At 34.9% G+C, this 23,561-nt stretch overlaps 1 long non-coding RNA gene across 2 annotated transcripts in view; it reads right to left on the bottom strand.

The window, feature by feature from the left end:
* LOC106509506 overlaps window positions 1-23,561 on the bottom strand; it is a 997,952-nt gene that overhangs the window by 709,511 nt on the left and 264,880 nt on the right. The window contains exon 3 of one of the 2 annotated variants that reach the window (XR_002342062.1): window positions 9,497-9,598. The exons of the other annotated variant lie outside the window; for it this stretch is intronic. This is a non-coding gene — a long non-coding RNA (uncharacterized LOC106509506). The remainder of the gene's footprint in view (window positions 1-9,496; window positions 9,599-23,561) is intronic. 2 annotated transcript variants of the gene reach the window in all.

The following is a 23,561-nucleotide window of genomic DNA, read 5'->3' as shown; positions in this document are numbered from 1 at the left end:
TAAAATACAAAAAAACATTGCCACTGTGGAGGAATAGAGTTGCATGACAAGTATGGAAAATACTAAATAATATCAATGAATTCCCCCAAATGCCCAACAGCTATTTCCCTATAACTAAACTGAAACAAATCTTTCAAACTAAATAAAGAGTTACCAATCTTTACTACTATACCTAAATTACTTCCCTTTGTGTTAGGCATATAACATCTGAGGTGTTTCAAAATGCTTCAGTACACAATAATGGACTAATTCCTGCTTAAAAAAAAAAAATCTACCTGTGGTGGTCAGCTTTATGTAAAAGCAATATAATGTAATTTACTGGAAATATTAGACATAAAGAATTTCTCAGCTTAAACAAACAAGAGGATTAAGTGGGCCATTACCCAATGATTCTAGACATTGCTTTGTTATTCTTTACAATTATTAAATAAAAAAACAATAAACAACAAAAAAAACCTTCATATTTCACCTGGCTTTATCCTCTTTATTTTTATATGGGCAAATTGAAGGGCTTTTCAAACCACCACACTATGACTGAAAATGGCCCCTATTGCCCCCAAGTGCTCCAGTATTCACACTGAGATTGTTTCCTCACAGCATAACCTCAGAAGAGTTATAATGAGCCAATCTCAAATAAACAAATGCCAGTAGAAAGATTATGAAGCCTGTGAAAAATCAAGAGAAACATCTCTGTAAGACATACCTACAGACCAGAAGTATTTCCAGATTAATTAATTTGTGCCGTCTTAATTGTTATATATATTTTTGGGGGGGTTACATTTTGTTTGGAATGATGTTGTGTTTTCTTTTTTTATCATTTTTATTTTGCAGATTAGGAAATAAACAATTAGTTTCCAGGACGGTCCTGTTAAGAGTAACCAATCATTTCATTACACACATTTGTCCAGCATCAATTGGGCCCACAGTAGAGTCAATTATCCTGTTAAAACTGTGGATAGGTTGATAAAAGAGTTGGAAGGTTTCCAAGTTGTTACAGTCTGAAAAGGGCACAATGAGGTGTTACTGGGCATTTTATACAACATTAAGCTATAGCCTACTTCCAGAAAGTTGCTCATAGAAGTTAATAAGGAGTTGCCCTGTTGTTATATGCAGCAGAAAGGTAGATTCAGCACCACAATCATCTTTCCTTTCTACACAGAGGCTCTAGTTTGTACATGTATTTGCTCTGGGAGGTGAGAGCGGAACTAAAGAGTCAAAATGCTTAGTTCTACTTTTGTAAAGGAGTAATGATTAATAGCCCACATCACTTTCAAGCAAATACTGAGGAAGTATCACATGTGGGTAAAATCTATATGTTTGTTAGGTTCTTTTCAGTTATCTGTACAAAATCATGCTCTGCTTTCTTCAAGCAATGGGGTTTAATTATTAAGTGCATAAGAGTAGGTGACAAGTCTTAAAAGCCTCATGAAGCAATATTGCAAATGTTCTAAAAACTCCCGAGAGCCAGTGAAAACACAGTGCATCTCCTTTCATGGTCCAGCTTCCTCATGAGTTTGTTCTTCGTGTCTCATGGCTTTTATTTAGTGTCTCTTCACTTATGACTCTTACTTGTCTACATGTATCTTTCTGTGGGATTCACATGCTTAAAAGTCATATTTTAAAAGTTCTGACTGGTTCAAACAGTTACTATTCATTTGTAATTTGGGGAAGGGAAAATATTGATAAATATCTACATTACATTGTGTGGTCTACCTGGGGCCACCAAACAGTAGACAAGGTCACTGTAAAGGCAAGGGCTTGAGGATCTATGAGAATTTCTTATTTTCTAATTTTTATTATAATTCTTTCCCACTGTCACCAAACTGCTGATTCCCTATTGTTTCACATTGTTCTTATCCTACATGAACTTCAGTTGTATGTCAATTTCTTGCTTAGGTACCCTTAATCTCAACCTACTACTTATTTATTTGGTCAAATTATGCTTTAAGAAATATCTGTGGGTCAAAAAATTGTTAAAGTTTATTTTGCCAATAGTTCTGGGAGTGCCAGTCAGTTGACTACTTATTAACAAAATTTCCATCACTTTCTCTCTCTCTCTCACACACACACACACACGCACGTGTGCACGCGCGCACATACACACACACACACACGCACACACACCCCTCTAATTTGAACATATGGCCTTGGTTTCTTTCCATGCAGTGTGTGCATTTTTTTCTAGTTACAACAAAGGGAGGTATGTGTTTTCACATCCTGAATAGCATTTGAGTTGATAGAGATTTTTTTCTATACTTTCCTGGAACCCAGCATCAAACATTGTCCTTGATCCATAATCAAGGATGTTTCTGGATAATAGTTTCAAATTCATAGCCCTACACTTCTACTTATTTATAGTCCCCAAGTATAGTCATATACTTGTGCTATAGTATTATGACAGATAGAGGAACATTCCTAGTTTCTCATTTTCCCATTTATTCTTCATTTTTTAGGTCCTTATTACCACTATGCCTTTCCACTTTATTAGCTTACTCTTCTATTCCACCATTCATTTTTGTCCCTGCCATGTCTCACACATTCACCAAAAAAGAAAGTTATTTCCTACTTTATTCTTAAAGTAGGGAAAATAAGCAGGAAAAATCTGTCACCTTTCTTTCTTTCAAATCTGAAGTTTCTGGGAGGGAGACTTTCAGTTTATTCAGTTATTCCAGCAATACTTCAAAATTTGGCACTTATGGAAACTGCCTCTACAATTATTTTCTCAAATAACTTATCCCTTAGAAGAGAGAATCTTGGAGTATACAAGATACACACATGATTTGCCGTCAATATATAATCTACCTATCTTCACTTCTCCTGCTGTTTGTGCTACTAATGGGAATGGCATTTTCCTCAATGTTTTTTAGTCTGTAATTTAATGTTCAGGATAGGAAATGTAGAAAATATAAATGAAATAAACATTTTTGAAGAGTATAAATGAGTTGTTTTGTAGAATACCTCACTTTAGAATTGTTGAATACTTCCTCTTAAATTAATCCAGTGTTTATATTTTTGCCAGGAATATTATATAACTGATGTATGCCCTTCTGAGGGAAGCATATATAGAAGCACTTGAGCTCAGTTAGTTTTATGTGACATATTTGATACCCCAAGAAGCAAATTCTGATAGGGAAGCTACTATGAATAAATTTTATCAAGAAGCACTCTTTGGATCACCAGTGGGAAAGGAAGGAAAGAAAGATTTATCACAGAGAGAACTTGCACTGTGATGCAGTCTCAACAAATGTCTCAGACGATTCTGAGGGAGGCGAGACTGCAGTGGTCCTTCAGAACCATCCAGGCCTTGGGCAAGGAAATAGGGCACCTGCCTCAACCAGTCGAAAAATGAGGGCCATACTAGGAAGAGGGTGTGCCAGTGGATGAAGTGATCTCTCTGGCCAAGCAATTCCAAAGAGAACTGACAGTTGGAGCTGTCTGACTGAAGTACTCCAGCTATGGGAATGCATCGTTCAGTCCCCAGTGGGTGGCACATCACAGTGTCCACTGCATCCTCTTACTGGTAATGTTAACTTTGTTCACTTATTGTCTGTCATATTTTTCTACTGTAAAAGTACCTTATTCCCCTTGTAATTAGTAAGTGACAATATCAAGGAAAACTCTGACAGATATAAATATCCTACTTCCCCCACAAACTTTCACCAGATGATACAAGGATTCCTGCCTCGATCAACTATGAAAATGCGATCTTTTTTACTTAATTATTTTCATATTTATTGTCATTCAACTGTAAAGAAGATTCCTTTCCCTGTTATTTTACTAATTATTCATTAGTAGTATAAACTTATGAATGTAATAATATATAATTCAATCTATCATTATTTATTTTGATGCTTAAATTGTCCTATACTGGACCAATGCAAATGTGTAAGATGTTAATGTATGCAAATTAAATATATTATATCGAGTAGTCTAGCTTTGTGTCCAGTTGCAATACTGAACTGCTGTTAGAGAAGCTCTTCACACCTTCTACTGCAAACAAATTATTTTTACCTCACAGTACTCCCAGGAGACAACACATGCCAATTTCACAAGATTCTAAACTAGACAAGACATATCTGGAAAGAACCCATAAAATTATACTTAAGCACCCCATTTGTCAGTTTATGACTGTAATTGAAAACTCTGTTCAACTGAACATTATCAGATTTTTATTATATCAAATAATTATAACAAACTAAAATATATTTAATTTGCATACATTAATATCTTACACATTTGCATTAAATTACATCATATTAATTGCATTATACATAATTTATACAGTTTGTATCATGTCTTATTACATATTATATTATCTTTTATCTAAATTTAATCTGTTTTAATTATTTCAAAAGTTCTTGATGTGTTAAAACTGTCACGGGTGTAGGTTTCAAGAGCTTTTAAAATTTTTGTTGCAACTCTTCCACCAACATTTATTTTTATTTTAATGGTATCACTTAGGGATTTAGATCTTATTTTCCTTACAAGTAAAATGGAAATTTTATACTTAGGGTTAGATGTGAAACCCAACATGAAACTGCTTTGCATATTATAAATGCTTATAAGCTTTAGACATTTAGGGATGACTACAGATATCTTGTGGAATCATATTTATGGGGGAAAATATCTGTAACACTTTAATTTTTTGATATTAAATGGAGGTAAAAGTAGAATATTATGTTAAAAAGTTTCTTATCACAAGGAGGTATGTAAATCCAAGCATTCTAGGCTTACCTCTGTTCTACTCCTTATGTATCTGACCTATATTGATGATATAATTATTCATTAAGTTACTGTGGCTAACATTTATGGTGACTATCATGTGTTAATCCTGTGCTGAGTCCCATGAATACAAAGGCAGATAAAGCAAGGACTCTGAACTCTAGCAACTTATCTAGTAATGAAGATAGAAAACCACCACAATTTACAACACAGAGTGTGATGAATGCTATCAGTTAAGAGTTTGGATTTGACTGTGTGCAACAGAAAACAGAGATAATAGTGGCTTAACAAAATAAGCTTCATTTTCTTCTCACATAACAAGAAATATAGATGAAATCAATCCAGGGTGACTGGAGTAATTCAACGATGTCAAGATCAAAACCTGTGGGACTGTTGTTGGCCTTTCACGGTTGTTCTTTCATGGTTGCAGGTCTAGTGACTGCATCCACATTTCAGGCAGAAAGCAGGAGGAAGTGCAAAAGGAAACAGGGCATGTGCCATCTGAATGTGTGTCCCTTTTAAACTTTTTTAGAAATCCCCCCCAAAAGTACTTTAATCTTAATGACCAGATTTGTCACCTCTTTCATGATCACTTCTACCTCACGGGAAGCAAGGAAATGAAGTTTCATCTGAATACATTTTTGCCACCAACACAACTAAAATTCTGTTGTAAAGGGACAAAAAAAATACTTAACACGGGGTCAGCAATTCGAAATTTATTTCACAGTACAAACAAAAACCATGCTTACCATGGGAGTACAAAGGAAAGGCATTTAAATCAAACCTGGTAGTATGATATAGATGTGGATATTAATTCCTCACCAAAAATATCCCTAAAAATACTATTCTACCTAGACTTTCTCATACCTGTATATGGCACCACCATCCCACCATCCATTCCATTATCAAATCCAGAAATCTAGGAATTATTGTTAATTTTCCCTCTCTAACTACATTTTATTTTTCTATTTTTAAAATATTATCAGTGTGTCAGTTTTTCTATTCCATAGCCATCATTCCCATCCTTAAACTCTAAATCTCTCATTTGATTATTATAGGAGCATCCTAATTTGTCTTCCTATTCCCACTCTTGCTACTCTCCAATCCATCCTCTGTTCACACAGTAGCAATAACAGTATCTTATTAAAATGTAAATTAAATCACACCACTCTTTTATTTAAAAATCTCCCAAAGACTTCCCATTGCACTTAGAATAAAATGAAAATTGATCCAAATGCAGTAAGGCTGGGCTAGAAGACTACAAATACCAATTTATGATACTACCTCTAGCTTCAAAACTGCAGAGAAAATGTCAAATGGTTCCAACTGCCATCAATTTTACTATCTAGCAACTGAGAGCCCAAGAATGAATTCTCCAACCTGCTTGAGCTTTCTTATGTATAAGAAAGTTACCTTGATTAACAATAACAGTTCTAACAGCCTATGAAAAGCAAAAGCAGTCTGGGTCTGCTGTTAATTAGTTTTTAGTACTTTTAGCTGTGTACTTGTCTATTCCTTCACAACATAAAAATTAATGACAAAAGAATCCTGATTTTTTTCAGAGTCCCATCTGTAGGTGATTCTGTTTCATGCAGCTTTTCATCAGGGTAGGCAGATGGTAGGTTAGCTCTGGAAATATTCTGTGGTGTTGTTGGTACAGCTCAATCCTAAATGTGATACTGGATCTTGTATTTAGATAGTCTTAATTATGTTCATTCCAAGCATACGAGGTACCAAACAAATCAGTAAATTTTCTTATGTTCTGAAATATAAACAGAATCTTCTTGAGAAAGTTTATTCCTCATCATTTCTTGGAAGATAGGTTAAATAAAAACAGGCCAAATTATTATGGGAATAGAGGTTGGTAAACTATATCTTCATGTCTTCTATAAAGAACACATTTCAGAATCACTAATTACCTTTTAAAAATCATGAAAAATTAGCAAGTAAAATAGTGTACCTACTTTATTTATCCATCCAACAAATATGTATTTGGTGTTTGTACACCCTGTACTTGAAACAAAAATATTCATATAATTTTTTGCACTGTATTTTCAATATAGTTTTATATGTACATTTCAATCTGTGTAAAACACATTGTGCCCCAAAATCCATATGTATAAAATCCTTCAGGCTCTAAGACTAGCATGCACTCTGAATCAGTAACTCTCATTGGTTCTTTCCTGACTTGTTGTCTTGTCATCTGATAAAGTAGTGCCTTGTCTCCAAAATACTTGCCATCTCTAAAGGTTCTATTTGCCATCCCTGGGAGATGTAATCAGTAAAGCTGGCTGTTCTTAACAAGCATTTATATCAAGTCCTGTCACTGCTCCAAAGAAGCCATTACAGTGAATAATTTTATGAGTAGTTTGGACCCAAAGAAGCTAAAAGATCCATTATAGCCTATTGTGTCAGATAGACTTACAAAAAAAAAGAGGCCTTCAATTTGACTTTCAAATACAGAGTGAAATCATTCTCCAGGATTGATAGAGTACATGTTAAGAGTCTTCCAATACACAAAGATATGAGTCATTTCATTCGAGTTTATCAGTGACTCATCTTATCCAAAAGTGCCTAAATTAGAGCAAGGAATAGCCCCTCATTGATTGAGACAGACTTCTTTCTCTAGCCTTTAAAAATGCCAAACTTTTTTAAAATGATCAGTCGTTTGTCAGGAACTATTTAATTTGTGGCACCCTCAAAGATGCTCCCTGCTAATCTTCCATGGGGCTGCTCTTATCTACTATGCCTAAATTGCTCTAATTTTCTAGCACACTAAAAGCAGCCTATTGACTCTAAAGAACCATACATTTTCTTGGGAATACCCTCATGGAAACATCTTAGTTTATTAAATTAAAAAAAATGATGCCTTAGAAATCTTGAGGAGATTATACAAAAGAATATGGTAATTTAATGAAAGAAACATAGACATTTCTCACTGGTGAGGGCAACTGTAGAGAAATCATCTCTTTCATTCTTCCTATAAGAAAGATTGACCCCAACCCAGCTCCAAAGGAGGACTCCGATAACTCTAGGCTATTTGCATCATTTTTGGATTCAAGTATGATAACAGAGCTAAAGCAAAGCTAGTCAGAACTTGGGATTCCACTGATACAGTTAATGGTTTAGGAGTGAGTATGTAACTGAATTATTCTCGCAAAAGTAAGGCTGAGAATATTTATTTCATGGCTAGGAGAAGAAAATTCCTGTCTTCCCCTAGATCTATACAAAACCTGGTAGTCACGGATGTTATAGCTGGCAGCCTTGTTGCAATCATGAGGTAAGTCAGCTTAAGGACAAGTTGAAAATTCAGAGAAGTACAATTATTTGCAGAACAGAAATAGACTCATTAACTTTGAAAACAAACTTATGGTTATCAAAGGGGACATGGCTGGTAGAGTGATGGACTGGCAGTATGCGATTGGTACATACACCGTGGTATATGGAATGATTGGCCAACAGGGAACTACTGTATAGCACAGGCAACTCTACCCAATATTCTGTAATAATCTTTATGGGAAAAGAATCTGAAAAATAATGGATGTGTTTATACATAACTGAATCAGTTTATTGGACAGTAGAAATTATCACACTGTGAATCAACTATACTTCAATAAAACTTTTTTTTAAAAAACAGAGACCACAGAGCCATAAGACTTCCACGTCAATGACATGATTTAAGTAATATTTTGACCAAACTAACCCTAAAGCCCACATTCTCACAGGATCTTTTAATTATATAAGTGAAGAAATACCTTATTGCTGGAGCCAAGTTTTAGAGCACTAAATTTTCAGTAAGTGCAAGTCATCAGGATATCTAGACAGAGGCTTATGAATGAGAGCTAAGGAAGCTTTACTGATGTCCTATATTTTCCTAGTGCCCCTCTGAGGTTATACCTAAAACTTTGAAGATTTCTAAAAAATGTACAGGTATATATGTTTAAGTTATAATACTCAGCTGTGTGAATACCAAAAATTAACTTTATAAAGTACTATGGTTTAACCTCTATTCTGAGCTTCTATTCTGCCTAATGGAAAAAAAAACAAAACAAAACTTAATTCCAAATAAACTTAGTCATTGCAAGGAACTACTGAGTCAATTCAAGTTTTTCCCTCCCATATCCTCTAGAGGGGCATTAGCCTCCTGGAGAGCTTATGTTGCATCACATCATTGAGCACTGCATCATCAGCCCTTGTGCATACTGACAGCCACTTGACAAACATCGATCATCCTGTCTTCACAATGGACATCCTCCCAACTGACACACAGGTCTCAGATCATTGGTCTCTGTTCTGTATGCTCTACTCATGAGACCCATTTGAATTAGGTTATACTTCTCAAGCCATTTTCTGTTTCACAGAGAATTCAGAGATGCTTTCCTTCGTCACCCTACAGATACTGGAGAATCTAGGGTGGTAATGCTGCCTAAAATCCAAGTTGCTCCCTATAAATCCTCTAGTGTTACACCAAGCTAGTGTAGGAAATTTGTTTGTTTTCTTGAGCTCTTCTCTAAAATATGAAAAAAAAAAAGTCCTCTTTTCTCAGAAGGCCAAGGTTGCCATAACTTACTTGAAATGGGTAGAGAGTACAGCTGTTTTTTGTTTATTTGTTTCTTTGTTTGGAGACTTACTCCAACTCCAAGCTCTCTTGAGTTCCCATGGTCTCTGTTTTCCTTATCGGCCCAAACATTTTATCTATGGTAGATGAGGTAGGCACAATAATGGTTCCCCAAAGATGCCCACATCCTGGTCCCAGAACCTGTGAATATGTTACCTCACATGGCAAAGGAGCCTTCATAAATGGGACTAAGTTAAGGACCTTCAGATGAAAAGGTTATCCAGGATTTCTGGGTAGGCCACTGTCTTCAAAAGGGTCCTTAGGAGAAAAAGAGAAAGTCAGAATCAGAAAGATATTCAAAGACGCTATTCTGCTGCTGTTTTAAAGACAGAAGAAGAGACCACGAGCCAAGGAATCAGGTAGCCTTCAGACACTTGAAATGGCAAGGAAAGATACTCCTCTAGATATTCCACATGAAACACAGTCCTGTCAACTCATTTTAGACTCTAACCCCCAGGACTATACGAGGGTAAATTTGTTTTGTTTTAAACCAGAAATTTTTTGGTAATTTGTTACAGCAGCAATAGGGCAATGAGTCCTCAAAAATTCTTCCAAACCTTTCTGATTTATGTCCAAAATTTGTCTTATGCTTGTGCTGTGAGAGCAGTTCCTTGCAGTAATGAGGCTTTGTATCTAGCAGCCAAATGAGGATAGCTCCCAGTGACTGCTGTGAATGTGGCAGCATCCAGGAAAAGGAGAGTGCATACTGCTTAATATCTCACAAGAGCATCACTTCACACTGGGTAATTTAGTGAATAAAATCACACAAGACAGGTATAAGGAACATAATTTGTATAATATTATAACTAACAGTTGTATTGCTGTATCATTTACTACTTATTGACTGCAAATTCATGCCTTCTCACTTCCTGGGAAGACAAGAACTTGGATAGTAGGTATTTCTGGATACTGACGGTTTAAAAAGCATATTTCTGGAGACCCTGGGATCTGTATTTTGGTAATTTCTCAAAGTGATTCTTAAATATATCCTAAAGTTTGAAACTCATGGCTAAAAGCACAGGTAGAGTAATTTGCCCCAGGATCAAAGGATAAGACAGTGTTTTCCTCAGACACTGGAGGAAAGATAAATCTGAATGACTGTCTTAACCTGATGAAATTTATAAAAGCACCAGTACTTTTAGAGTAGGTTTAACTATTTAACATCTAGATGAACATCCAAAATAATGTGAGTACTTCATTCCTCATTTGATTAAATTACAAAATGCTTTTTCTCTTCCAGAATTCATAAAAAGGATAAGCTAAGCTAGGGATTCATGGCTTACTTTTTATTCTTTTGGATTTTCAAATATAAAATGTCCACACTGCTTTCAGTCTTTCCCCATCACACAGCTAGCCTTAACAGTGGGATTCCTAGCACCACCATCGTGTGGCTCTTTCTTTTCAGTGAATGGTGTGCCCTGCTCTGGGGAGCGTTCTGGCTTTGCCTGGAGTCAGCTTGGGCACAGGCTGCTTGTGATGCAAGCCCTTCTATCAATGTAATCATAGTGAAACCAAGAACGTTTCAAGGCTTCCATCACTAATAGGAAATGAGGCTAAACTGTTCATACTTCCATCATTGCAAATAGCAGGCAAAACTTACCAATGATGCCTGAAAATGTTAGGCCTAGCAAATTATCCCTTAAGGTGGAAATTTCAGACTGCCAGGATTTCATTTACCTCCTTTTTAGGGGAAGGAACAATTATGAGCACAATTAATTCATTTTTTAAAAATATCTCCTTCTAACACCATAGGCACATTTAGGCATGGCAAGTGACAGAGAATGCTTTCAGATTTGTACTTTCTAATTGACTTATTTTAAATTTTTTTTGTCTCTAATCCTCCAGCTTTTATGATACCTTTCATTGATTAACCAAACATTTAATTCTTACATTGTGTAAAAATGAGGGAAGAAAATCACTCAGCCTTCTGAATTTATCTTTTGAAATTGCCCTTTAACAATGGAGCCTTCATTGAATAAGGCAAAGAGCTGTTGTGGTGGTGGTTTGATTTCGCTTTGATTCTGCCAACACCTTTTCTGGAAATTATACCTCACAGTATTTAAAATTCAGATGTAAGAGTCATGCTCCCCCTGACATAGCTGAAGTTGGTCCTCTGCTCCCAGCTGTCCCCTGCAGACACTTTCTCCCTACATATCATTCACCATCATCTCCTCACAAATCTCACAAACATTTCTACGTGAGTATCTTTGTGAGATGTTTCTAGTTCCTGTTCTACAAGCACCAATCCTACATTTCCTACTCCCTATTACACTGCATAGGTAAGCCAAGGTCACCCCAAGCAGAGTAAGTCCAAACCCTCATCACTATCTCCTTAAAACCCCAGTCACTGCTTCCACGTAAAAGTTTAGACTAATGCCATCCAATAGAAATATGAGAGACATGAATAAAAGTCACACATGTAAGCCAAGTATGTAACTTTAAACATTATAGTAGCCACACTGAAGAAAGAGAAATAAGTGATACTGATTTTTATGTTATATATTTAATGATACATTTTCTTTAACTGCATCCAAAAAATTATCACCTTAACATGTCATTAGTAAAAATTATTAATGATATACTTTATAGTGTTTTGTTCATACTAAGTCTTTAAAATCTGATGTGTATTTTGTGCTTATGGTATATCTTACTGTGACTAGTGGTTATCATATTGGACAGCATAGTTGTGGACTCACTAAACTATAATTAAAGGTTATTCTCCCTCAAGACTCATTTAAAGAAGCCCCTTTGTCTGGTCTCATTACTCATTTTCAGGCATTTGACACTCCAGCGTACTCTTCCCTCAATACTTCCTACTCATTCCCAATTTTTGTCTTTATTAGTACCATTTTCTCTACAGAGAATTCCTCTTTTCTGCCTTTCAAAATCCTACCCACAGTTCATGGTCTCTCTGCTCTCACAGGACTTGCAGAGAATGTATTTCTGTTAAGTAACCACAAAAGATTCATACTCTTATAAATATCCCTTCAAGTTTCTATTTCCCTCTGTTTCCCTTGTATTGTCACTTTTACCTATTCCTTCTGCTTCGGGAACTGGAAGCTTCCTTAGCAAGATAATCAGGTCTGCACAAGTAGGAGGTCAATCCAGACGGTGTCTATATTTTAGCAATTGAAACAAAGGTATATTCAATAGCTGCTTCAAGGCAATAATTCAGAAATCAAATGCCCTATTACCATTAGAGAGCACCCACCTGCTGACTCCTTGACAGAAAATGTGTTGGTTATTGAGTCATTCAGTCATTAACTCAATTACTATTTCATCAGAAATTAATTAATGAATTAGGAGTTCCTGTTGTGGCTCAGTGGTAACGAACCCGATTAGAATCCATGAGGACATGGGTTTGATTCCTGGCCGTGCTCAGTGTGGGTAAGGATCCAGCATTGCCATGAGATGCAGTCGCAGATGCAGCTTGGATACAGCACTGCCGTGGCTGTGGTGTTGGCTGGCAGCTGCAGCTTTGATTCGACCCCATGTGCCACAGGTGTGGCCATAAAAAATAAAAATAAATAAATAAATAAATAAAATTAATGAATTATTTTTCTCTTTGATGTTACTGAGAGCTTCACCATGTTGGGTGCTGAATGAATATTCTCATTTGCTATGAACATCTAATTGCTTTCTCCCTTTGTTCTCCCCTCAAATTCCTCGTACCAAACTTCTTAAAATATTTTTAAAAAAATCTCTATCCTGGGAGTTCCTGTTGTGGCTCAGCAGGTTACAAACCCAACTAGTTGGTATACATAAGGATATGGGTTCAATCCCTGGTCTAGCTCAGTGGGTTAAGGATCCAGCATTGCCAGGAACTGTGGTATAGGTCACACACGTGGCAGCTAGGATCTTGCATTGCTGTGGCTGTGGTGTAGGCCAGCAGCTGCAGCTCCTATTCAACCCCTAGCCTGGGACTTCCATGTGCCAAAAAGAAAAAAAAAAGTCTCTATCCAGTAAGAATAAAAATTTTATTTTAAAAGCAACTTTTTCCCCAAAGATTAAAAGAGCATGCCTGATTATTTCCTAACCAATTTAACCATGACCCTTTGCTTGAAAAAAAGACAAAAAATAGGAATATTAAAATAAATGAATTTCATGAAGTCAGCCAAACATATGTGTGTGATTTGTTGATATAAACACGGAAGCCATCTTCCACTAAAGAAGCACAAACATACTTTGTCCATACCACAATATAAAACATTGTTCATTTTACTTATATGTTTAAATTCTAGTCAAGTTCTATCTATGTACAGTAATAGAATGGAATATGAAAATAAAGAAATATAAATAATATGGACAATATATTCTTTGAGAGTACACAACAGAGTTACATGGCAGAATTCCATTTCTCATTATGTTCTGTCCTAGGAAATGTGGAACTATGAGCCAAAGAACACAGGTGATCACATACTAGAAGTCAAATGAAGATCCACTGAAATGAAATATATCCAAAGCTTGAGACAATATGATTACAAAATAAGGAAGTTCTAGTCACAATTTCCAATCTGTGAAAATATTCTCCTCAAAATATATGTACATATATAAAAACATAGTTTATTTAAAAGTCAAACAGATACAGAAAATTACAGTCAAAACAGATTATAAAAACATACTCTCATTGCAATGACTGTAAGAAGAATCCTGCTCAGAATTATATTGAAGGTAAATAATACATGGAAAGAGATTAAATGTCCAACATTGGAGAATGGTTAGACAAATATACAGTGGATACTACCCACTCATTAAAAAGGATGTTGAGTACCTGTGTGTCCTGATATGAAGTTATAGCTACTACATTCTTCTGAGTGAGAAAAAAAATTAGAAAACAATATATTTAGCATGATTACATGCATAGAAAGTTGATTATATAGTTCACACAAATTTTAGTTAAAATCTCAGATTATGTACACATATAAAATTGCTTGATTTCTGAGTTTTCACAACTCCTTTTCCTCTCAGTAGCAGAAAATTTTAATTTGCCAATTCATGTCAAACTAGTTATCTCCATATTCAATTACTTAAGTATTCTAAAGTTCAAACATCCCCACTTCCCCTTTCCTACCCACCATTCCATCTTTATCTTCCCTTCTGCCATAGGTGATCTAAGCTCTTGGTGATCTCTTGCTCCTGCCTCATCATCCTCTACTTTCTAAGCACCAAGTTCATATAGGTCACTCTGCTCCCTCCTCATTCTTACAATGAGACCTCTCTAGACCAGGATCCTAGATTTCCACATTCCTCTTGGGGACACATGATACACTTGAATACTCTCCCATATCAAGGGGGAAGAATAGAAGGCTCTTACTGGTATCACTACTAATTGATATTAGTTAACATGTTGCATGCAAAGATGCTGCACAAGACTTGCAGCTTCTACTAGTTTCATTTAGGAAGCTAGGTAATTGTGTCTCTGCTGTGGGATCTCCCCTCAATGCTGTCACCCAGAGCACATTCTCTACAGTATTCAGTTATGAGTGGATAGGGTGTTGCGTCGCTGCTCAGGGATCTAAAATCATCCTAATTCTCTGCTTTTTCCTACAGCAGATGCCTTCATCTCCTATAGGACAGGATACAGTTTTTAGATTATCAGGCTTTTTTGTAAATCTTATTATGTATGGAATATACAAAGAAATAGTGGGCTTATTCTTTGACAATGAGCATCTAACTTCTTCAGTAAAAAATCTTTTTCTCTCAAAAATCCCATATTGTGTAAATGAAAAGAATCTTGTCTTACAGATGTCAACCAATTTCTTTGTTGTTTTAAAATTATTTTGGATAATTACCTTTCTTAGGGAAATGCTGGAAGAAGGAAGACTCCAGACAACACTAGGAAATCTCTATTAATATTTTCAGATATTGTCTTCATATGTGTGCACACAAGCATGCAAACACAGACACACATACACACACACACACACACATGCATCCTTGGTATATATTCACAGGAAAATGCCCACAGGAATACAACATTCTACTTGGGGTATTACCAGGTGGTTGTAAATTTAAGTGATTTTTTTTCAAATTTTATGTTTTTTCTACAATTATAATTTGTATATATTAATGTACTGTTTATTATAAGTTTGTATGTATTTGTCTTTCATAAGATAAAATTTTCTCTTTCAATTAGGCAGAGATCCTGGGTGCTAAGGATAAGAGGCTGGCTTTTGGGTAACATTCAGAATTCTTCCAGGAAGCTAGCATCTGAAGATGTGAGATACCACCAGTTGAAGTATTAAGGTAAGTATTTTTTGTAAATATCATGATTTTTATCTACTGCCATATACACAAAAGGAGAAAAGGAGAATTTAGCTAACTCTTCTAATACGTCCATCTAAGAGTGAACATTCAGATTCTGTATGCTGCTCAGATTATTTGAAATCTCACTCAACTTAAACCTTATCTATGGGAGTCTTATGGTTTTCCAACTCATGTTACTGAATTTCAGGAAGGCAGAGAAATTTGTAGTTATAGGTCAAAAAACTGACAACAGACAGGTGTCAATTTTAATGTCATCTGTTTCAAACATATTGGTGGTTTGACCTTGGACAAGATACTGAACATTTTTTTTTTCAAACCCAAGTCATAGCTATAACTAGAGCCACAGCAGTGACAACACTGTATCCTTAACCCACTAACCCACAAAGAAATTCCTTAGGATCCTCAGCTGTGAACAAGAATAGCAGTACATTCTCCAAATCATTATAAAAATACACATATAAAATAAATGCATAACTCCAAATATGCACAAAATAGTAGATTCTTGATAAAAATTAGCTACTGGGGTGAGAATTCAAAGACCAAGAACTACTTGCTCTCACCAACTCTCCTCTGAGTATCATTATGCTGCTAACTTCTACCAGAATGTGATCTTTCCTAGCAATAGCAAAGGGCCCTTTTGTACTCTATCCTTTCAGGAAACCCCTAAATTAAGTCATTAACACTACCTGGTCAGACAGACTTAGTCCAGTCCTCTAACTGGCTAGTGTACAAATTTGAGCAAATTACTGAGCATTTTTCAAATTTATCTACAAAGTAGGAATATTATTACCTATCTTTGAGAGTAGCTATACTAAAAATAATCTATGAACAATGCTTATTACAATACTGACATACAGAAAATACAACACATGTGACAGTCACTTCTTAGTGAGCATCATGAAATACTGGTCTCTTTTAATTCTCTGATCTTTGTGTTAGTCTTTCTAAATTATCTAGATATTATTATAAAGAAAAAAATCATTTGCATCTTTTCAATCATATAGGGGAAATATATTTCCCTATCTAAACATCTGATGATAAATAGCATGGAATAGAACAACCAAAGGAATATGAGATCCAACTGATATTTCAATAGTCACTGAAAATCATTCATTTTTAAATTTTTAAAACATTCAAGTAAAATAATTTCTTGTTTTAAGTACTTTTTATAGTAGTTTCCTTGGGTTTTAAGCTAGCATTAAATACAAGCTGTTCATTATTTCCATCTGAAATATTAATAAGAAGAACCTTGTTAACTTTCTATGACATGATATTACCTTAAAGTAGTGAAGAATGTAAAAGACTGCTCTTCACCTTTTCAACATGAAGACTGTCTTGTAAAATCAACATAACAATGAAATAATTGTGTTTTTAAGATCACTAAGTAAACCATTATTTTAACCAATGCTAAATGTATTTTATGATTACACCTGAGGTAGACTGGCAGCCTCAAAGAGCAGATTATTGCAACCAGCTAATTGAACCTTTTTTAATGCAGCTGTATATTTTCTCTAATACAATGCGGCTGTTTCAACCTTTTAATTTAAACTGAATCTTGGCTTTAATAAAGGTTTACCCTGGCAGGAAACCAAACTACATTTTTAGGTGTGTTTTAATGTATCTATTCTCTATCTTCAATCAGAAATACAGGAACAATGGCAAGAAAAATGGGACATGCTCCATTATTATTCTTTTTCTCTCTTTTTGATACTTGTTCTTACTGGAAAATCTTAGTTAACATATGCAGCACCAGGAAGCATTATCATCTAATTTACCTTCTTTAAAGGTAAAAAGTTAAATAATTCAGAACCTAAGCAATTACATTTTCTATCAAAGATAAGTACTATCTAGAAAAGAGGTTGGCAACTGGCAATTCTACAATCCTATAAGTGCCAGATACTTTGGCTTGGTGGGCTGGAGGGTTGCAGTTCTGACTACTTAGCTATGCCATGGTAATATAAAAGCAGCCATAGACAATAAGCAAATGAATGAGTGTGCCTGTGCTCCAATCAGATTTCATTTACAAAAATACAGGTAACCAGGATTTGGCCTGAAGATGCAGACCCTTTATGTAAATGCTGATCATATTCAAAATATACAAAATACAATTTACTATAGAGAATACAAAGTGTGGAATTAAGATTTAATCTTACCAAGCCACTTATAACTACTAAGCATATTCTATATCCAAGATTCATGTTAGGTGCTATGAAGGTATAACAATAATATAAGGACCAAATTCCTAACCTCAGGAAGCCCATGATTTTCCTATGAAGCCAAGACTTGAACAGAATAAGTTAAAAGTAATAGTAGACATTATGTAATGAAGTGCTAAAAGGATAGGCTTAAATTCAGCTCAGGTCTTTTAGGACTCCACTGGGGATACACATTTATTTAATAAATTTCATCTAAATAAAGAGTGAATTACACAATTATCCTTAGAAAAGTCGGTACTTTCCTTAATAGTTAACTTGATATGAAGAATGACCTTATTATTCTATATAGCTACTTTCTTGATATTTCACAGTATTATATATAAATTTACTCTATGGACGCAATACAGAATCATACTAAATTGAATTTGAAAAGATATTTTTTAAACTGTTGAGAGAAGATGAAAATTTTAACATTTAAACTCAGGAAATTCCCATCAACTTTTAAGAAATTTATAATTCATCCTTGCAAATTAACTAGTCTAGAGGTCTAAACAGGAGAGAAAACCATTAGCAAGTATGAAGAATCAGATTTTTAAAAAGAAAGGAAAAAAACGGAATCTGAGGATATATTCATTCAGCCTGTCATCAGATTCATTGTTAATCAGCAAGGAAATTTTTAGTTAAATATTTGGGTCTTTTAGTCTCTCTGAAAAGAAGTGTCCAAAATCATATAGATTTTTAAACTACTGGTCACTGATTTAAAAAAAAAATTCATTTATGAAAACTATTTAAACCTACATCCCAGGAGAAGTATTACTGCCAGAGACTGTAGACCAGGACCTAACAAATCCTGGCTCTGAAGCACAAGTTTGGTATGGCTTATTAAAACAGGAGAAATCCTTTACGTTCTGTTCTCCATTTTCATCTTTAAAACTTTTAAATTGTTATATAGTACTTACTATAACCTGTGCTATCTTCTGCAAAAATGCATTTTGAATTTATTTTCCTAAAGTAAGAGAATTAAAGAGAACTATACCATAGCTTTAAAAAAGGTACTTCAATGCAGATGAGCCTTGACGAGTTTAAATAATCATCTGAGGATAACCAATGGAAATGATCTAGATGTGAAATGGCCTTTTGATGTTTGCCCCGTGCTAACACCTATGCCACCACTCACTCCCCCATTGGCTCACAACAGCTCTGAATAGTCTTGCCAAGATACTTGTTAGCTTATTTCTTCCAGATGTACTAACCAGGATTTTCTGTTCATCCTCCTTATTTTGTGACCCACAGAGAAGAGACCCACTTGCCCCAGTTCCATTATGTAACACATGACATAGAAGATTTAGCTTTTCTGATTGCATTTACAACAGTTCTGAAAAAGATATGGAGAGCTAAATGAATAAGTTTGTCATCAAGGTGTGCCAAGTATTCTGTGGCTATTTTACTTTCTCAGATACTATGACATATGGTACCTTGGGTCTGCCATTTGAGCCTCTAAACCCAGAAGTACACAAAAGGAATCACTGTGTGTTGCAGCAATGTAAACTTTTCAAAATTATCTTTTACCGAAATAGAAAAGCTGATTCCCATTGATGAGTTATTGTTTTTCAAAATAATTTGTTTTCCCAAATAATATTGAGACAATCATGAAAACAGTCCTAATAATCACCAACTACAAACATACCTCGGAGATATTGCAGGTTCAGTTCCAGGCCTCTGCAATAAAGTTAGCATCACAATAAAGAGAGTCACAGGAATTGTTTGGTTTCCCAGTGCATATAAAAGTTATATTTACACTCTACTATAATCTATTAAATGTGTAATAACATTGTCTAAAAAACCAATGTACACACTTTAATTAAAAAATACTTTATTGCTAAAAAATGCTAACCATCACCTGAGCCTTCAGAAAGTCATAATCTTTTTGCAATAGTAACATCAAAGACTGCTGATCATAGATCACCATAACAAACATAATAATAATGAAAAAACTGAAATATTGAGAGAACTACCAAAATGTGACACAGAGACATGAAGTGAACAAATGCTATGGGAAAATAATGGCACCGATAGACTTGCTCAAGATTGCCACATATCTTTAACTTAAAACAAAACAAACCAAAAAACCCACAATACCTGTGAAGCACAATAATGTGAAGTGCAACAACATGAGGTATGCCCTTAGAGTTTTTTTTTTTGTTTTTTTTAATATACCCTTGAAGCTGTAACTAATTTAAAGGAAATTAAACATCTTGGCTTTATAATTGTGTTTTTTAGAACCCAACTGTCCATGAAAAGTAGTTATTCTTTTGTGGAATATCACAGTACCAGAGTTAGGCTTTGACTGCTTCTGTGATGACATAGGCGTTTTTCCACATTTTATGCATCTAAATTTATATTCTTTCTCTCTTTGTAACTCCAAATTTACCATCTTCACTCTTCAAGAGAAATTTTTTAGGTACATTGATAGAGAAAATGAACAATAGATATTTTAAACTATCTGAAGATGTTCTTCAAATTCTGAAGAATGGATATTGCTTCTTGAACAGTTAGATTTTTTGAGAAGAAAATCTAACAACTTAAAAATATTTGAAAACGAGTTCTAAAAGAAGTCTTGTTTTTCAAAGTCTTATTAGAGACAGTTGGATAGAGAGAAAGAAAGGAAGCTGTGGAAACATAGATAAAACTTTGAAAAGTAGGTTTCCTCATTGGTAACCATACATATGGCAAGTTAATAAAGATTTTTAACCTCAAATTTCTGATTTGTAAGTTTGGAATAAAAAATAATCTACCCAACAGTGTTGTTTCAGGGATGAATAATTTTGGCTAGTGCTTTGCACATAATAGAAACTCCAAAATTGTTACTAATACTATCAGGAACATCTGAAAAATAAAACTTGTAATAGTTGTGCCCTGGCTCCTGTCACTTTAGCAGGGTAAAGATATCTCCAAAGCAACCTTCTCTAGGTTTCTGAGAATAAATCAGAAGCGACTCTTGAAAGCAAGCTGGCCTCTTTCTCTAAAATTCCTCTAAACTATCTTCAAAATCTACTAATGGAACTCCTTTTACTTAATTAACTACAAACTTCTTCTCAAAATCATGAAAGCCCAACCAGAATGATATATAGCTCCTGGTTCCAGTTAGGAGGCAAGACAAAATAGTGACGTCATAGCCAGCTATGTATATCTAAATTCCAAAGAAGTGTGAGTTATATACTTTGGTATTTACAATTTCAGTGTCCAGATAAATTATTTGTTCCAACTGTTGTGAAGAAAAATTGTTACTGTTCTAGTATGAGGGCCTTGTTATGAATTTATATAAGAAGCTGTCAAATAGCATAAAGGTAATTTCTTTCATTAACTCATAAGTTAAATTTTCCTATGCACATTTTGAATGCTCTTTATGTAAATAGCTGTTCTGACCAGATATATTAATTGGGCTGCATTTTTATAGACTTAAAACAATTACTGACACTCTGTAAGACAAGGCTTTCAGCCTCCTTCTCTATTATTTGTCACAGATGCTGATGTTTCATTCTTAAAAGGTCATTCCGGAAGGAAGGAGGCCTGAACTGTATATTGTTTGAGGTTGGTAGAGAGATACTTGCAAGGAGTATGAACACGGGAAGCCTATGAGAACTCACAACCTATGGGAGCAGCTGCTGCTTCATCTGGAAGGCATTATCTTAACCAGCCACTCCTTTAATTTATCTCTTTTTTTTTCCTATTCAAAATTGATTATGCCTGACAGTGAGACCATAAATAAAAAAACTCTATGTGGAGACAACATCATAAAAAATGTAAACACACTAAACCTGGGAAATCAAATATTAGGTACAACTGTAATATAAATTAAAGGGTATTTTGCAAACTAATACAAAATGCAGAACTTAAACCAATCCCACAAGGGAAACTAGAGCAAATGTATATTGCTTATTGACTTTTATGTCATAAATCATAAGCTAAATATGCCATCAAAATAGATGATCATAATATATGGCACATACGATTAATAAGTTAAAGGTCCTTAAGTATCTTTCATTATTTGAATATGTAAACAACAACAATTAAGATTTGTTTAATGCTTACTATCAAGAGTATGCTGGAGCTGGCTCACACAGACTAGTGAAAGCCAATTGCGCATATCGCTTTCCAATTGAGCATCCAGCAGTATCATATTGAGGGTATTTACTCCATGGTGGAAATATTTACACTATAGAAATTGGCAGGCACTATATAACAGAACATCTTTCGTTAACCATTTACCAACACACCACTACCTACTACATACCAGGAGCTATACTAAACACCCAACATTAACTCTTAAAACAGTCTGATGAGACAAGTTCTATTAATTATCCTAATTTACAATGAGGAGATAATGCACAGAGAGACAACTTACAGTTTAAAACGGTCATGACCTAAATGGATGCTAATCTCACAACTTGCGCTCTTAGTCACTTCTCTATGCTACCTTATTTGTCTCTGTCAAGTTCACCTGAATATTTTCATACTTTGAGGGATTTAGGTATTATCCATGTGCTACTGAACTAGAATGTTCAACCATGGGCATTTTAGATTTATTATAATAAAATACTGAATATTAAAAACAGATATTTACTGTCTCCAGGTATTACTCTATTAGACAAATTTCCTTAAGCTTTTTTTATTTAATAGAAATTGTAAAAGCAATGTAGATATGGTATGTGTTGACCTTCATTAAGTTCCAAATCAAAAAATGAATGAAAAATTTATATTCTAATGAATTGCATGTGGAATCAGAAGAACAAAGTAGTATCCTTGAAGGTATCCTCGAGGAAAGAGCAAACATTGTCAGAGAATGAGTTTCTGTGTGCACAGGATGAACAGTTTGCTTTCCTGCCAAAGGTTGTAGTTAGTATCCACTCAAGTACTGATGGCTTCTAGCCAGTAATTTTAATAATCATTCCAATTCTGGGGTTTTCCTTTGGACATCTACTTCATCTGTCATTTCTCAAAGGAATCAAGATCAAGGCTCGCAGCACAGGTCATTAAGCAACATCACTGCATTACAGTATTTTTCCAGAATCTCCATGAAAAGACATCCTCAAGGATGGCCCCCATTAATGTTGGACAGCAAATTCATACTAGAATAGCTACATAAGGATATGAGGGAAATTGGGGAACTAGTATATAGACAATTTGGGGGAGTTCCCATTGTGGCTCAGTGGAAATGAACCCGACTAGGATCTATAAGGTGGCAGGTTCGATCCCTGGCCTCACTCTAGTGGGTTAAGGATATGCCGTTGCCGTGAGCTGTGGTGTAGGTTGCAGATGCAGCTCGAATCCCATGTTGCTGTGGCTGTAGTGTAGGCCAGCAACTAGTTCAACCCCTAGCCTGGGAATTTCCATATGCTGCAGGTGTGGCCCTAAAAAAAGGCAAAAAAGAGAGAAAATTTTGGCTTCACAAACTAGTTTAAAATCATGACAAATGTTGATCTCATACCTAACTACTGAACTACAGATTTCTCTGTTTTCAAAAAAGGAAGAAAGAAAAATATCCCATTTAATTTAAAAAATCTAGTACATGTTTGATCCTTTAAAGGAGAAGAAAAAACAAGTCAGAAAAAGGAATAAAATAAATGGCATATGTATAGACATGAATCTAGCTACCTAGCTATGACTTGTTTCGTCTTTCTTTAGTCAAAAATAAACAGCAGATTACTTCTCACAAAGCCCTTTATTCTCAGTAAAGGTGAAGAATAAGCACATGAATCAGAGTTATCACAAACTAAATAGGAAAAAAATATTTAACC

The sequence above is a fragment of the Sus scrofa genome, chromosome 2, assembly GCF_000003025.6.
Source record: "Sus scrofa isolate TJ Tabasco breed Duroc chromosome 2, Sscrofa11.1, whole genome shotgun sequence".
Lineage (NCBI taxonomy): Eukaryota > Metazoa > Chordata > Mammalia > Artiodactyla > Suidae > Sus > Sus scrofa.
The sequence above is the reverse complement of the archived record's forward strand: the minus strand, read 5'-3'. Positions and strand labels throughout refer to the sequence as shown.